The following is a 15538-nucleotide window of genomic DNA, read 5'->3' on the forward strand; positions in this document are numbered from 1 at the left end:
TCACATCGAGTTGCTTCGTCTTGAAGGTGGTGGGAACTTCAGCCACAGCGGCTCGAAAGCCGCTCAATATTTTATGTGGCGGGCGATCCTTGTCACAGCTTGTCACCTCACCGACAGATGTCTGAGAAATCAGCGACAGCCGATCACGCTGATCCGCCTTGTAATCTTGTGCTATGATCCTGCCGTGACACGGAGCTGTGGGAAATATGTCCGTCAGTACCCATTGCTGATGCACCAGCATCCTCCTGGCCCTCCTCACCCTCCCTCCTTCATCTCTTCATTAGGCCTCTTCCCCCCTTGCTTCTGTATGTTCCACTGCTTGTGTTTGACCTTTTGCCCGACGGGTTTCTGCTCTAGTTTAACGTCTACGTGGACGACTTGTGGGGGGGTTTAATGAGCTGCAGACGGGCGCTGCTTGGCGTGGTCGCTGTGTTTATGCTTACCTTGTGGTTTTCGGCAGGTCATGCGTGCCGTGATGCTCACAGAGACGCACAGCTGCTGTCCCTGACCGGTCCTTGCAGCTCTGCGTTAGAGGCCAACGCACAAACACGGCCTCGCTCAAACAGAAAGTGGCATATGCTCAACTACGGAGGAAGCGGCGGACGTTCTTGCAGAGCTCAGCTGTATGCAGCTCCGCTCTGTGAAGCCCCCGCGAGGCGAAATGTTTCCAAACAATTTCACGTTTTCACGTTGAAACCTCACACCAAAAAAAAAACAAAAAAGAAAGAAAATCCCCACACATGCCGAGGGCTCACCCAGCCACGAGTTTCCAACATGACCTTCACAAAGGTCAAAACTTTTTTGCCTGGATCTGTTGTTACTGGTTCGTCTTAGTAATTGGAAATATTATGAAAAAAAAAAGAAAAGAGAAACGATATACAACTCTGAAAAAAATTCATAAACTACTTAAAATGATCAGTTTCTCTGATTTTACTTTATATAGGTATATTTTTGAGTGTTCATTGTTCTTTTATTCTATAAATTACTGACATGTCTCCGAAATGAGCAGAAATGCTTGAAAAACATCTATATAATAAGTTTTAGTTTCTGAACTCCATCAATAAATCAGCTTCTCAGTTACATTCTCATTTGTTGAGATGCTCCTTTAAATGGACTTCGCCCCTGCTGCTCGCTCTACCTCCATCATCTGTGGCCAGACTGACATATGCTCTGGAGATCATAAAAAAATGTGGCATTAAACTGGTTCTAGGCTACATGCAGCGGCTGAACCCTTCCCTCTGGAAACCTGTTTAATACAGGGTAGTTAAAGCCACCGCTCATGATGTTTCTTGCATAATATAATTTATAGTGGGTAGGGGTCTATAAATGGGGCGGCCTTGTAAAATATTTCCATTATGCAGGGAATGTTGGTGGGTAATAAAGACTTTATTCCACTTTTTATGGCTCTCAATCTGTTGTTGTCCCTGCATTTTTTTTAAAAATCTGTGAGAATTCACTGATTATCCTGATGCGAGTCTTAAAAAGCAGCAAATATCAGCGGGTCTTTGACAAAGTGACTCCAGAGACGGCGAGTTCAGACTCCCGTTTTTACTACCTCAGCCTCTATCTTTTATGTTTTATTCAGAAATTATACATCTTTCCTTAACAGTGCTGTAAAGGTTACACAGTCATTTAAGCAGCAGTTCAGACAGATTGATGTTTATGTCATTACAGCAGCAAATGAAATGTGCCTCTTTCCCCTCTTACCCCAGCATAAAGTAGAAACGAGCTCCACCCATTGATGACATTGGAGATACATCAGAGTCAGGCGGGAGCGGGAGACGGCGGTTATTACCTGATAGGCTCTGGTTTACCTGCTGCTGCTGTAATGTGATGACAAAGCTCCCTCTTCAGTGACACTGACTGCTGCTGTTAAAATCCATTTTCCATCGCAGTAATCAGAGGAAACGGTACATTTCTGGTGTATTAACAGTTTATTTAAGGCTAAATTTAACATCTCAAGCTCATTTTCGCTCCTCCTGGACCATAAAGGACTTGTTAAAGACATGCTGGAGTCCAGATATGAGAGGATTTTAATGTAACGACACTCTTATAACGTTGTTAAACCGTTCACTGTCAAAAATGTGTCCAGATGAACCAAAATGTGTCTTCTGTACAATACAGATGTCTGTATGTCGGCCGATGCTGATTTGATACAGAAAAACTGCTGAATTGACTTGAAACGTTTACTTTCTTGAAACATAGACATAAATGTATTAAATTACTAATTTATTTGATAATTCTGCACTAGTATAGCTCACTTAAATACACCAAGAGATGTACGTAAAAAGAAACCCACAACTTTAATTTGTTCAGTCAGTGCAATCAGTGGTTTCTTATCAATGTAAAGTAAATCATAAAGAAACTGACAAATACAATTGGTTGACTACTGTGGTCAAAATGTCAGAATATGCACACTTTTTCTTGAAAATATGTTAGATTAGCTGTGTATTTCTCTCAGTTCTCTGTCGTTATCTCTGTTGGTTCAGAGAAATGTGAACTATTTCAAAGCTGCTTCAACACACTGGGGTTTCTCTCTGTTATTCTTCATCGATCACAAGGCTTGGAGTTAAAGGGATTAAACTACCAGGGTCAGGAATCCATCTTTATTTCTATGTCATCTGAAACCTACTTTTTGTGTTTTGCTGCTTCTCCTCTTCCTCTGCGACCTCCCACCTGCTTATCAAGAAATGCTGTTGACACTCTCCTCTCCATTGTTTGAGGCTTAAAATTTAGCAAAGCAGGTTTCACTTTCTACGAGAGGAAGAGATCATGAGCTCAGACATCCTTTTACTTATGGGTCAGTAGATTAAGTGTTTTAATCTGTTGGCCCCCAAACTCCAGCATCATCACCATGAGGGGGATCAGCAGAGCTTTGACACAGATGTCTAGACCAGTCTTTAAGGGTTTTTCACACCTAATTGTCCTGTAGATTTGGTTCGACTAGGGACCAAATTGGCAACATTCGTTACATTTTCAGCTGCTGTTTCTTTTTTGCACTGCACTGTGTCAAAAGAACAAAAGTTTTTGAAAAACCTGTTCCCCTACTCGCCTGTGGGGGCGCTGCACCAAGAACTACTGAAGGAAACGACAGAAAAACCTCTAAGAAAGACACTGAGCGCAACTTCTTCCTTCACAAAATGTAACAAACATAGAGTAACATCAGATTTTAGCGATTCAGTTGAGTCATTTCTGCCATTAGCGTCTGTGCTGTAGTCTGGACATTAAATCGGTTTAGGAGGCATTGATGAAATGAAAAGTGGTGTCTGCGCTTTAAGTTTTGCTACGTTTCTCTCTGAAGTTAGAACTTGAATCTGGAAATGACACTACATCCAACTTGAGCTTTTTCCAGCTAAGTTTGAAATCCAGTGGGATTCCACAGACCATGCTAGCTACTATTAGCACTGAAAGCTAATTTCTGCATTTAACAGCATCTAAAGCCAGTCTTTTGAATTTGTGTTCCTTATTTCAATTCAATTTAAAGTTATCCAAAAAATATGTACCAAAAAGTCATTTGTTTATGGGCTGACATTCTATTTTCTTGACTGAGTTTCCACATATGTTAGACTAGATAAAACCTACAAAATATATTCTCCTCACATATGGACCACATTTTATCATAGTGGTACCTGCACTGTCAGACAACATCAATAATCATCAGGATTAGATCCACAAAGAACTAGGAAATCCAATCTGCAAACCACATTGGATAGAGATTTCATGGAACAGATTTAAAACCTTTTAATGACAGGCTTCCAGGAGGTTAAAAGTCATCGAAGATCATGGTTTAATGTTAATGCACAGGGGAAGGCTACATGCAACAATCTGTGCTGGTGAGACGGAAACTTGGAGAGATTTTAAAGCTGCACATCTGCTATAAAAAAGAGGAAAGGGAAGAAAAACTGCATGTCATCTTTTCAGATATTTTACCTTCAAAAGAATTAAGGTCATTGCTGGATTATCCTCTTGCTTGTTTACGTTTGTATACATTTACCATATTGTAAAACGCAGAAGGATTTGCTTTTAAAACCCAAAAATATTTTCTGAAGAAAAACAAAGTGGGTGAAGTCACAGATACAGACATAGTGGATGAAAGAGGTCTGGTGTAAATCTAAGTGGCAGTAAGACATGTACAATTACAGAGTGGGGTTAGCAGATGCTGAGAAAAGTACTGTGCAGAGATCGTAGAACAGTTTGGGGGTACCCAATTCCTCTTCATGTGTGACTTTGTACCAGTACACAAATAAAGGTCCTGACATAAACTCTGTTTATGTCAGGACTCTGAATAATCAACTCTGAACAGAATTGATTATGGCATTGGATTTAGGGGGTGGTAGTTTCGGTCGGCTTTGGTGCTTCATGACTTTGCGTAGCTGCTGGATTTCTGCTGTCTAACAGAAGAAGATGATCCTGGTAACTTAAAAACCTTCCATGAAGCTTTCAGTCTCCACCCCTGAATGCTATAGAAGTCCTCAACAGGGGAGAGCAGAGTTAAATTTCTTTAAACAGTGAAAAATCAGTTTGACTTTGGGTTTAGGGTCAGGGGTTTCTGTTTGAAGGAGAAATAAAATTGTGTTATTATTAATGTAACTCTTATGTAAATGAAAGTACTTTCAAATAACTTTCATGACTCAAAAACTTTTGTGAAACATAGACATTGGGTTCTGCATTTCAACCAGCTGCTAAGGGAAGCTTAAAAAAAACAACAACTTGACCCCTAATGTTTCCAGCAACACGCAGATCAAAAAGTTCGGAAATTAAAAACGCCCAGATGTGATTGATGCGGGACAGGAGTGAAGGTCTGGACCTTAAAGTATCTTTGACTCTGTTGTCTGTGAGGAGAGAGCGATTCTTTGCGACACGATTAAACTTTGGCGTATAAGGCCACATCGCCTTTTCCCCCCTGTGATCAATCACCGCGTTTCCTTGACGGTGTCTGAGAGCCCCAGACACCTGGGTGTGATTTATCCCTTCTCATTTATTTAAGTTCTCGGATAAACATTATGGAAATTTGCATTAATGTCCCCAAAGGCTAGAAAACAAATTATACCTGTGCTTTAGTGGAGTTCTGTATCATTTTGTGTGTAAATATTTCAGACAGGCCAAGGGTAAATCCACAGCCAGCAGGGACACGACTCCGATGTTCAACAAGACTTACAGTCAGATGGAGAGTGAAAGCAAAAATATTGCACTAAATTTTAAAAAAACACAGCAACTGTGGCGAAGATGACCAGCAAAAGCATCTACTTGAGTAGAAATAACAAGTACCTGGAAATAGAGGGTTAGACTCAGGTGGCTGCCGGTCTCTGGTCCCTTTTGTGACTTTCATAAACAGGATTTCAAAGCATATGTCGTGATTTGTGAAGTCCATTAAAAGTACCAACTTGGCATTATTTTGTAAATAATGACACTTTAATGCCAAGTTGGCACTTTTAATGCACTTTCAAGGCAACTATTAGAGCAACTTTGCATTAAGTGTCATTATTTACCGAATGACGCTTCATGACAGTCACAGACATTCATAAAGACTTCTTCATGTTCATGACAGGTGTTGTCATGTTTATGATGGTGTCATGTCAGTCTTATGCACACACCATCAAATAAAGTGTTACCAAACTTTGACATTTCTGAGTTTGAAAAGTCAAAAAATTGCTAGAAAAAAAACTCAAATATTGAGATAAATTTTAGAAATTTTCTATTAAAAAAACTTGGAGATTTCTGAAAATTTGGAAACAAATTTTTTGGTTTTTGAAACTCAGAAATTTCAAACTTTTTTCAAAAAGAAATTCTGAGCTCAATCTCAAAATGTTTTGGCAGAAATTTCTTCACTCTTTTTTTCTCTATCTACAAAACGTTGTGGTGGAGGAGGGCAGCAATATGCCATCAAGGTTGAAAAGTTGCAAAGCTTTAAATATCCACCTTTTTTCAACAAATTAAAAAAAAAAAATTTCCAACGTAAACCTATTTAGATTCTCACTTAAATTTTTTTATTTTTGAAATGTCACTACTTTTCACTGTTGCTTTAATAACATTGACAGTCTAATGTCCATAAGTCTTCCCTCCCTCTTACCTTCCAGTAGAGAGAAGCTGTTTTATACTTGTCTTGTTGAAAGCGACTCGGCAGTTCATCAGATCCTAATTACTGCCAAAAACAAAAGACATTCACTGCCGCTCATTTTAACAAAGCAGATATGAGAAGTGAAGCCTGCGTCCATATGAAGCGGTTACTCCCAGTCAGTAATTCAGCTCGGGCATACTGGCCGGACGGGATGCAACTGGTGTGGATGCACAGAGTGGAAAATAGCAGCCATTAATTTCATCATTAAATGAGTAACTCCACTCAGTGTGAGCGTCTTTAATTAAATCAGTTAGTCGCCACGAGGCGTTTATTGTTCCTGCAGCCACACAGTCATGGGGTTGGGATGCATATTTTCACATCAGGCTCCAGGAAACAGCAGCTCCTCCTCATCTACAGTAAATGGATCCTTGCTCAGCTGCTAGCTTTCTGTTGTTTGCTGTGTGAATTGAGAGCAGCATGTCTTTATGGCGCCTGCCCGTGTTATTTTGTGGAGTATCGTTGTGTTTAGAGTAACTTTTGATGAAATAACACAAAAACTTGTACGCACTGTACGGAAGGAAAAGACACAATAACCTTCGAAGAAGACATGAGCACAACTTTCTCTTTCGCAAAATGTAAATGTAAACAAAAAAGGAGTGCCATCAGATTTTACCATTTGTAGGATTCCTCTTTTGTTTTTGATATAAAAGCACAAGCCATTTCTCTTGCTAGTGCTAGATTCGCACATTTGCTTTGGCTGTATTTACATAGAATTTCCTGCGCTACTGTCTGCTTCCTGCTTTCGGTCTGCTTGTATTGACGTATGCATTCGAATCGTACCAGAGTTCAGTTCCTCGGAACAGAGACTGAGGTTTTTAGGTGGACCAGAGTCCTCGTTTTTTGGTCCGTATTCACACCTCCCCATAGAAACCGGACTTTCAAGGCAAACAAACTAGTCCATGTTGCATCATGGGACAAAACTTCCTTTGAATCAGAAAACCCCCTAAGCCCTGAAGACATGCCTTTGCATACATGTGTATAACATGTCTGTGAGAGAGTGATAAAAAAAGCCACTGAAGGATTTCCCCAGAGTCCCAGGTGCCTGTGTGTGTGTGCAGCAAAGAGTGAAGACCATCTGCTGAGGCAAGGTGAAGGCACCAACACATGCAGGTGCTGAGGTATTTACTCAGCTCACAAGGTACGAAGTACACAAAAAATCTAAGCAAGATGGTAGAGGATGGTGACCAACAGGGAATGGGGTGTTTGGCCTAGAAAACAAAGATGTCGTGGTCATCTGGCGGATATATAATTTAGCTTTTCTGCAGTTGGGCAGAGCGGAGACGCATGCAGTAAATCCAGTGTGATGGAGAAAAGGTGGCATTGCTTGAAATTGCACTATGAAAGCCCCAGAGATAAACAAAATCATTTGTTTATCTCTGTGGCAACTAGCAGGGCGTGGAAACGTAACTGCAATGTTTATAGGATTCAACAGATGTTCCAGCCGTTTCCACTGGCAGCTCAAACAGACACGGCTATCTGGATGAGCTACAATAGGAAAATCTGACGAGGAGCTCAGATTCTCAGAATACCAGAAGAAAGTTCTTTATGTACCCAATTATTGGGTCACCATCTGTGTTGCTTAGATTTTGGTGCAGTTTTGGCGCCTACCTTTCAGTCAAAGATTAGCTTTCTTCATGACCGAATCAGTCAAAAAAAAAAAAAACATCACAAAAGAGGGACAAAACAAGTTGCAGGAACAGCCAAACTATAAAAAAACATACAGCATATAATCATTAAATATGATAATACAATACATTGTTTTCTCCAGTCTACTATAAGCCTGCTGGGTCACCAGGCTTTACTTGCCCCCCACCAGACTGAACGTGTTTTTTTTGTTTTTAATAGAGTTCTTTACACATCAGATCATGACAATAAAGGTGAATTAAGCTAGGTTTATACTTGACACTTGGATCGAGGCCTGAGGGCGCTGCCCCTGCCCCTGCAAAGTTTTAATGCCTGCTTGTGCACCTCTGAATTTTTGTAACTTTTAAAACATTTTTTAGCACAAAAACATGATGGGCTGTTATAGTGCCCTCACCGCCAGGCTTAGCAGGTTTTCTAGGGAAAAACTCTGCAATACATAACACTGTTGTTTGCCTTAGTGGAAGCACCGTATGTCTGTTTTTGTACTTTGACACACTACAGAGTTTAATATCTGAAGAAATAAAGTCAGTTTTCTTTTGGAGGGTCTGTCAGAGAGCATCTCTGTGAGCCATCTGTCTGAGGAAGCGCTTATCTGTTGGAGATTTTATCTCACTGGGACGAGTTGTCAGCCTCCGACGGGAAGATCTGCTGTTCGATCCGTAGCTCCTCCGCTCTACAGTCTGTTTGCCCAAGATGCTGAAACAAACACCGATCATTACTGAGGCTGTAAGGACACAAGCAGGAAGTGCATTTCTTCAACCACTGGTGAAAAATCTGAATCGGTACTCTGAGGATAGGGATAAAATATGACAGAGAAATAATTCTGAATATTTTTTATTATAGCAGCTCTCCATACCAATGCAGATATCTGCCCGATAGTGATCCATCTGGTGCGTCAAGAGTCAGCCTCATCTCAGCAGTCATGAAACCTTTGAGGGATCTGTTTTCAGATATTTCTTGGTGCAGTTTCAAAGGTTCAGTTTACGTGTCCGGTTCAGTTCTGGTCAGGTTTCTGTCATCCTTACCTTGTCTCTGAACATCGTGAACTTCTAGTCACTCCAGGAAGGCTTCACTGTTGGCTACACTTTTAATTCTTCTCACGTCTTTGGTAGATAATTTGTCCCTTTTTCTGTGACCCTATTGAGTTTTTGCAAAACATAAATGACCCAAAAATTGTGGCCATTTGAAGACTGACTTCAATTTCATTTTTTTCTTTTTGTTTCTATTTTGCCTGAGGAATAAAAGCCTAACAATCAGGCATGCTTTACTCTAATGCTGGGGTCTTTTTTTGTCTTGTAGCTGGAATTATATTTTAGTTAATCTAAAATAAAATCTCCCAAAAGTATTGATTCTGTATTTTTTGACAAAACTCCTTGTTTTGTGAGGCACATCCAGAACAGTGAGATAAGCAGATGTTCTATTCATTTTATCAATAAGTAATCTGAAAATACATGTTCTGTCCGCAGGCTGCAGTATCGGCGCTCCACACAAACCCAAACCCCCTTCTGTAATCCTGGACTCAGGGAGGGAGGCTGGATGAAATTAAACAGATATGCTCATCTAAACTATTTATAATCCTAATATGTTATCTGGAGCTGGGGGATTTTGGACGTACGTGCATCACGGAAACCCAGGTGTACTCGCTCGTAAGTCGAGGGATTAGCAGAAAGGTTATTGTAATATTTTAAATAACACAAAAGCAGATTTCAATATTAAAAGGCTGAAGGACCATCTGGGAGGAGGAAGGATTCCACATACCAATTATTGTTATTGTTTTTCATCTGCACAGTACACGGGATCAGTTTAATAAAAAGTATTTTTTTTAAATCTGATCATGTACTTGACTTGTAGTATGAGGACACACTGAACAGATTTAACAGGCTGAGTAATATCAGAGTATTCACCGTGTAAAACGGCTGTAGAGCAGCAGCAGGAAGCTCAAACTGGTGGGACTGGGATCTGTTTTTACAACACAGTCCAGTTACAGGCTGGAAGAGCTGAAGGCCTGACTGGTGCTTTTTGAACTGGAATGGTAAAATTTAAGAAAATGCAGAAACAAGTGGCTGTGTTGTGTAAAGGTGTAAAGGTTCAGAAAGGGCAAGAGTTTTTAAAGAAATTTCAAGTAGTTAAATTACAAAATCTTTTTTTTTCATCATATTTGATACATATCAGCATACTTGATTGTGCTATAAAATGGAAAACATAACACTGCCCCTTTAAAGACCACATTTTTATAAATGTAACTGTTTTTTTCAAATCAAAACACCATTTTATTTCAAATCTGCTTTATTTTCTCTCAACACTAACTGATGGAAGAGAGAGAGAGAAACCACTTCTTGGTCATTAATATATCATGAACAGAGAAGATATCAAACCTAAAGCATCAATTTGTTAGAAGCCGCAGACCGGATTAATTTGTTTAAAAACGTGGAGGAAAACTGTATTTCATAGATACAGCTGAAATAAGATGAGGAGAACATGGCCTGCAGAGCAGGGAAAGCAGAATAAAGTGCTGACAGAGCCTCACGGTGTGCTTCTCTGCTGTGCTCATATTTGTCAGAGTCCCTCTGCAGACTCGTGTGACACCAGCCACCTCGTTTTTGAACCGCGCTTGCAGCTTTCCCTGACAGGTACGCCAGCCAGCATCAGCGTATCCCGCCGCAGCAGCCGCGGCTCACGGCGCGCAGGTTCATCCGACCTGACGGCTGTTTTCTGTTTGTTGCCCGAGGGATTACGGGCCCAATGAGACAAAGGCACAAACATAATGTTCTGTGTTGGAGCCGCTCCTGTCTGCAGAAAAAGATCCATTCTGCCCCATCTGTTTTTGCTGTGTGGTTTTTGTGTGGATGGAATATCTTCTACTTTTACTCTGTGGCTAGACAGCCTGCTTGTGGATGTAGTTTGATCCAAGTCATGTTTGCAGTATTGCCTCAATTTAAGCAGAAAATATAACTTATATTCTATAGTTTTCTATTAATTTATGTTCTTTTGTAAAATTGTAAATGATATTTAACCTGTGACGTTTCATTAGTGAAGGTTGGTGAAGGTTTTTATCACCAGAAGATGAGATGCAAGAGTTTGGAGCTGCTGCAGTTTCATCCATGAGCCCATCCGTTTGTCCAGATATTTGTCGATCCTTTCACTCATCTATTTGACTTTCCATTCAAATCAAATTTATACGTAAAGCACATTTTAGTAATAATGTAGTTCAAAGTGCTTTCTGCCATAAAGACACAATATACTAAACAATTCTGAAACAAATAATAACTATCAAATGCCATCATCAAAATCATCAAGCAAATACACATCAAATATATTGATCAATGTTCCATTTATTATGAATCAACAGCAGCTCTAAACAGGTGGGGTTTCAGCCTTGATTAAAGGGACTCAGAGTTCCGGCTGTTTTGCAGTTTTCTGGAAGTTTGTTCCAGATTAGAGGAGCATAAAAACTGATACAATAGCAGATATTTAATGTGTTATGTAGCTAAGCCATTCAGTGATTTATAAATTAACAAATTCTATTCTCTGAGCTGCAGGGAGCCAGTGGAGAACTGGGGTGATGTTCTCTTGCTTCCTGGTTTTAGTGAGAACGGCAGAACGAGTATTCTGGATCAGTTTTATTTTTTTATTTTTTTAGTCAGACTTGTGAAAACACTGTTGTATTTTGCAGCTAGAGATAAATGCATGTATGAGTTTCACTTGGTCTTGGTGGGACATTAGTCCTCTATTCCTGGAAATGTTCTTCAGGTGATGGAGGGCTGATTTTATAACCATCTTTATGTGACTCTGAATGTTCAGGTCTGAGTCCATCACTACACTCAGATTTTAGGCCTGATCTCAAGTTTCCAGCTGTAATAACTGAAGCTTTGTGATGACTTGTTTTTCTGTCCATCCATTTGTCTACCTGTTAGTCTATTTAATGAACCATTCATTCTTTCATCCATCAGTGTATCTTCAGTACAAAAATAATTCCTTTATATTGATACTATTAATATAAAGGAATAGTATAGTATATTGATACTATACTACTTCCATTGGCAAATTAAATCACTTCAAAACATTTTTCTCATAAGTGAAATAATCTGCCAATGGAGCAATATTTTCATCAATATTTAGTAATTATTGACTCAAAACAAGCTGTAAGGTGTACTAAGATATTTGCACCAGAAACTAGAGAAAATTTCTTTGAGATTTTGTGTTTTTACTCTATATCCATTCCATCTTCTTTCCAGCTTTTATATTTAAAACTTAACCTGCAGAAACATCTGACATCAATTTCAGGTGATCTTTTTGTGTTTAAAAATGAACTTAAAAGAACGTTTGGATCTGGCTACGTATGGGATCCTGACAGTAAAATGTGTAGGAATCCAGAAATAAACATGACAGCCTGTCATTTTGCTCAAGGACACGGAGTCAGGACTCATTTCCTGCTGAGCCAATCAGGCAGGTGACCTTCTGCTTTCAGGACGTCCTCTTTAACATTCGGGCCAAAGCTGCCTCCTCTGGACACGCGCCGCTCTTCTGGACCGTTCATTGGAGCGCAGCGGCACAGACTGCTGGTATTTACAGTCGATGAGCGCGCTCAGTGGGGGGGCGCTACGTTGATCTCATGCTTTAGCAGGAGTAAATTCAGAGGTGTTGCACATTAGAGGGGGGAGGTGGTGTTCAAGGATTGTTTACGGAGAGGAGAGTTGTTGGTGCAGAAAGTTGGCGCTTCTGAGGATCTGCAAACTGGAACATTTTTCCTCTGGAGGTGAAATAATTTAACTTTTATTTTTTTTAAAACAGCTGTTTTTTGAAAGAATATATTGAGCAACTTAAATTATAATAAATCTGTAACCAGTTATCATAACATCCTGTCATTTTGGTAAAAAGTATAATTCATAAGTCATGTTTTGGTGGGACTACAGGGTGGTGCAGTTGGCAGCAGTAACTATGGTTACAAATTCCTTGAATGCGTTGAAATGAATTTGGATTTAAAAAGAAAATCTAATGTAGATGTAAAGGTTTGCATTTATCGTTTATCATTTATTGTGATAAACTCATAAGATTTTGATTGATTGTTGTCACAACAAATTCCAATTAATGATGTTTAAAAACTCCCAAAACTGTAATTATTGAGTAATATTTTATTTTTCTCCACAAATGAATACAAATGAATCTAATCATGACATTAATTTACATAATGCATTTTTATGGCGATTTATTCCCATTACTGATGTCCATGTAATCGTGCCGACTGTTGCCTTGCAGCAAGAAGGTTCCTGGTTCAAATCCTGACCTAAATATAGACAGAAGGTGGCAATGGAACCAAAACTATGAAACTAAACTCAAAATCCAACAGATTATGAAAGCTTTTGTTTTCTGTTGCATAAAAATCACTTTGAGCAACAAAAGCCGACTTTAAATGTCAGGCGTTGGTTGGATTGAGAGAGTTTCACTTTTAAGACTTTCTGAGACAGATTTCAGATGAAGTCAAACATCAGAGTGAGAGAGACAGATCTTTTATGTCGCTGGGAAAATGGAATAAATTATCACCCTAACAAATGTCCGCTGCCTTCATCTGTGGGTGTATGTGTTTATACGAGTGTCTGTGTCCCTGTACGTCTGTCCAGAGCAGTTTGAGTTTTAGAAATTTGGCAAGAGGAAAGTTGTTCAGAGTAGATCCTCATGTCTGAGATGGAAAACTTTTAAAAGGTTTAAAAGGAGACATTTAAATCAGTCCTGTTGCTTCATACCTGTTGATTTGACACTTTATTAGGAAATGATGCACTGGAACATCTGGTTTTAAATTATATGAAGTTTAAATATGAATTTCTAGGTTGTTCTGGTGCAACCGACTGAGGCATTCGACACAAAAAAATTTCTAATATTCCTATTTGTGCTTTTTAAAACTGTACCAAACAAGTTGATTTAAAATCTGCATTTTTTAATTAAAATGTTAAAGAAGGAGGCAGATGGTGCTTAATGGTTAAATGTCTTCCCTTTCTGCAAACGGGTATTTTCAGGCTTACAAGTAAATAAAGTTTATTTATATGGCGCATTTTATCAACAAGGTAATTCAAATAAATCATGAATTAACTAATTATTTTTCTTAAATTTGATGAGCCACACCTAGACCTCATCGATATCAAGGAATTAAGCAGGCTATGTTTATGCTATGTTTATGCTATTTTAACACAGCAGGCAAATTCGACCCAAATCCGATTTTTTTCACTCTTTCCTCATATCCGACTTTTTGATGTCAGTCTAAACGACCCAATTCTGATCTTTTCACCCTAAAAGAATCAGACTTGTGTCACTTCCATATGTGGTACCAAATCAGATATGTATCAGATGCGGTAAATCCAGACGTAAAGAAAGGCTGAAACAAGCAGTGCTGACACTTGCTTGTTCCAAATAGTTGTATTTGGAACTGGGAAATTCCAACGTCCTGGTTGGAAAATGAACTGGAACGCCTCAGAAGTTGGATTTTTGTTAGTGTCGTGCTGGAATTTTTTTTCTAAACTTATATTAAAAATGTTTAAAATCGGCTTGATTTTTACTGTGTGAGAAGTGTATAAACCCTGGTAAAAATGTCTTAGTTCTATTTAATTTAACACACTTTATAAACAAGCATCAGTTGGTTTGTTGAGCAAATAAAACGGCTCTATTTTAGCAATTTAAAAAAAAAACAGTGAGGAGATGACACTTAATGCAACATTGGCTGTAATATAATCAACTTGCAGCTTTTTCTAGTTCTGGTTAATCCAAATATCTGCGTTATTTTTTTTACCACTCTCCGTCGCTCTTCACAGATCAGCAGCAGCCCCGCCGCATCGGCCCGATGATGTAATCATTTCCCAGCCGCACCTGGGAGCCGCGGTCGCCATCCTGAGGCATCGCTCACAGCCAAATATGCAGATGTTTCTAATTGCTTTCCATTACCAACAATAACAGCTGTTTATATCTATCAGCAAATAATTCACAAGAGTTCCAGACTGTTAGGATAACATATCCCACCTGGTCACCATCACCAGTTGTCAGCAGCAGAGAGCAGCTCCCTGCCAGGCTGCTCGTTCACAAATCCCCCGATGAGCTCGGGCTTCCAGTCACCTTCGGCTCTAACGTCAGGCTTTACACATGCAGGGAATGTTTTACTCGAACATGATGTGGTTTAGTATGTTTCTGATTTAGAATAAAATAGAAATATCCTTTATTGCCCAAAAATGAGAGGAAAATCTGGTGTAATAAAGTGGCAGGAATCGAAGCATGTGGAATTAAAAATGGAGGCAAAATTACAACATAAAATACTGTGCAGTTTTTGAAAGTCCAATTAAAAGCAATATGCACCTGTGTAGCATGTTTTATAAAAAAACTTGCATATGTATTTAAACATTAAAAATATCATATTTACACTAAAGTTTCATTTGTATAACATTTCAGCAACATGGTAGTTCCAAGTGCTTTACATAATGAAAATACAAACATCAACAATTGAAACATTACATTTTTCCAAGTTGCATCTTCACATATCAAAATGTTGGTTAGTGTTTTATTTATTATGGTTACAAAGCAACTCTGAACAGGCGGGTTTTTAGTTTAGCTTTATAGGAACTTAGTGTTTCGGCTGTTTTACAATTTTCTGGAAGTTTGTTCCAGATTTGTGGTGCATAAAAACTGCAAACAGCAGAAAAGTTTTTTTAAATGAGGAAAAACTGCAAATACTAGGAGGGATGTAAATACTTATAGTCTGTTGTCTAAGAGCTGCTGGGAGGAAGGATCTGCCATAAC

At 39.1% G+C, this 15538-nt stretch overlaps 1 long non-coding RNA gene across 2 annotated transcripts in view; it reads left to right on the forward strand.

The window, feature by feature from the left end:
• The window catches only part of LOC122828089, a 60395-nt gene extending 45370 nt beyond the window's left edge, over positions 1-15025 (forward strand). The window contains exon 3 of one of the 2 annotated variants that reach the window (XR_006370160.1): positions 14563-15025. This is a non-coding gene — a long non-coding RNA (uncharacterized LOC122828089). Of the gene's footprint in view, positions 1-9228; positions 9554-14562 lie in introns of those variants that run through there. The other variant, XR_006370161.1, reaches the window with a different exon arrangement.
• Positions 15026-15538: the final 513 nt, after the last annotated feature.

The sequence above is a fragment of the Gambusia affinis genome, linkage group LG03 (assembly GCF_019740435.1).
Source record: "Gambusia affinis linkage group LG03, SWU_Gaff_1.0, whole genome shotgun sequence".
Taxonomy (NCBI): Eukaryota; Metazoa; Chordata; class Actinopteri; order Cyprinodontiformes; family Poeciliidae; genus Gambusia; species Gambusia affinis.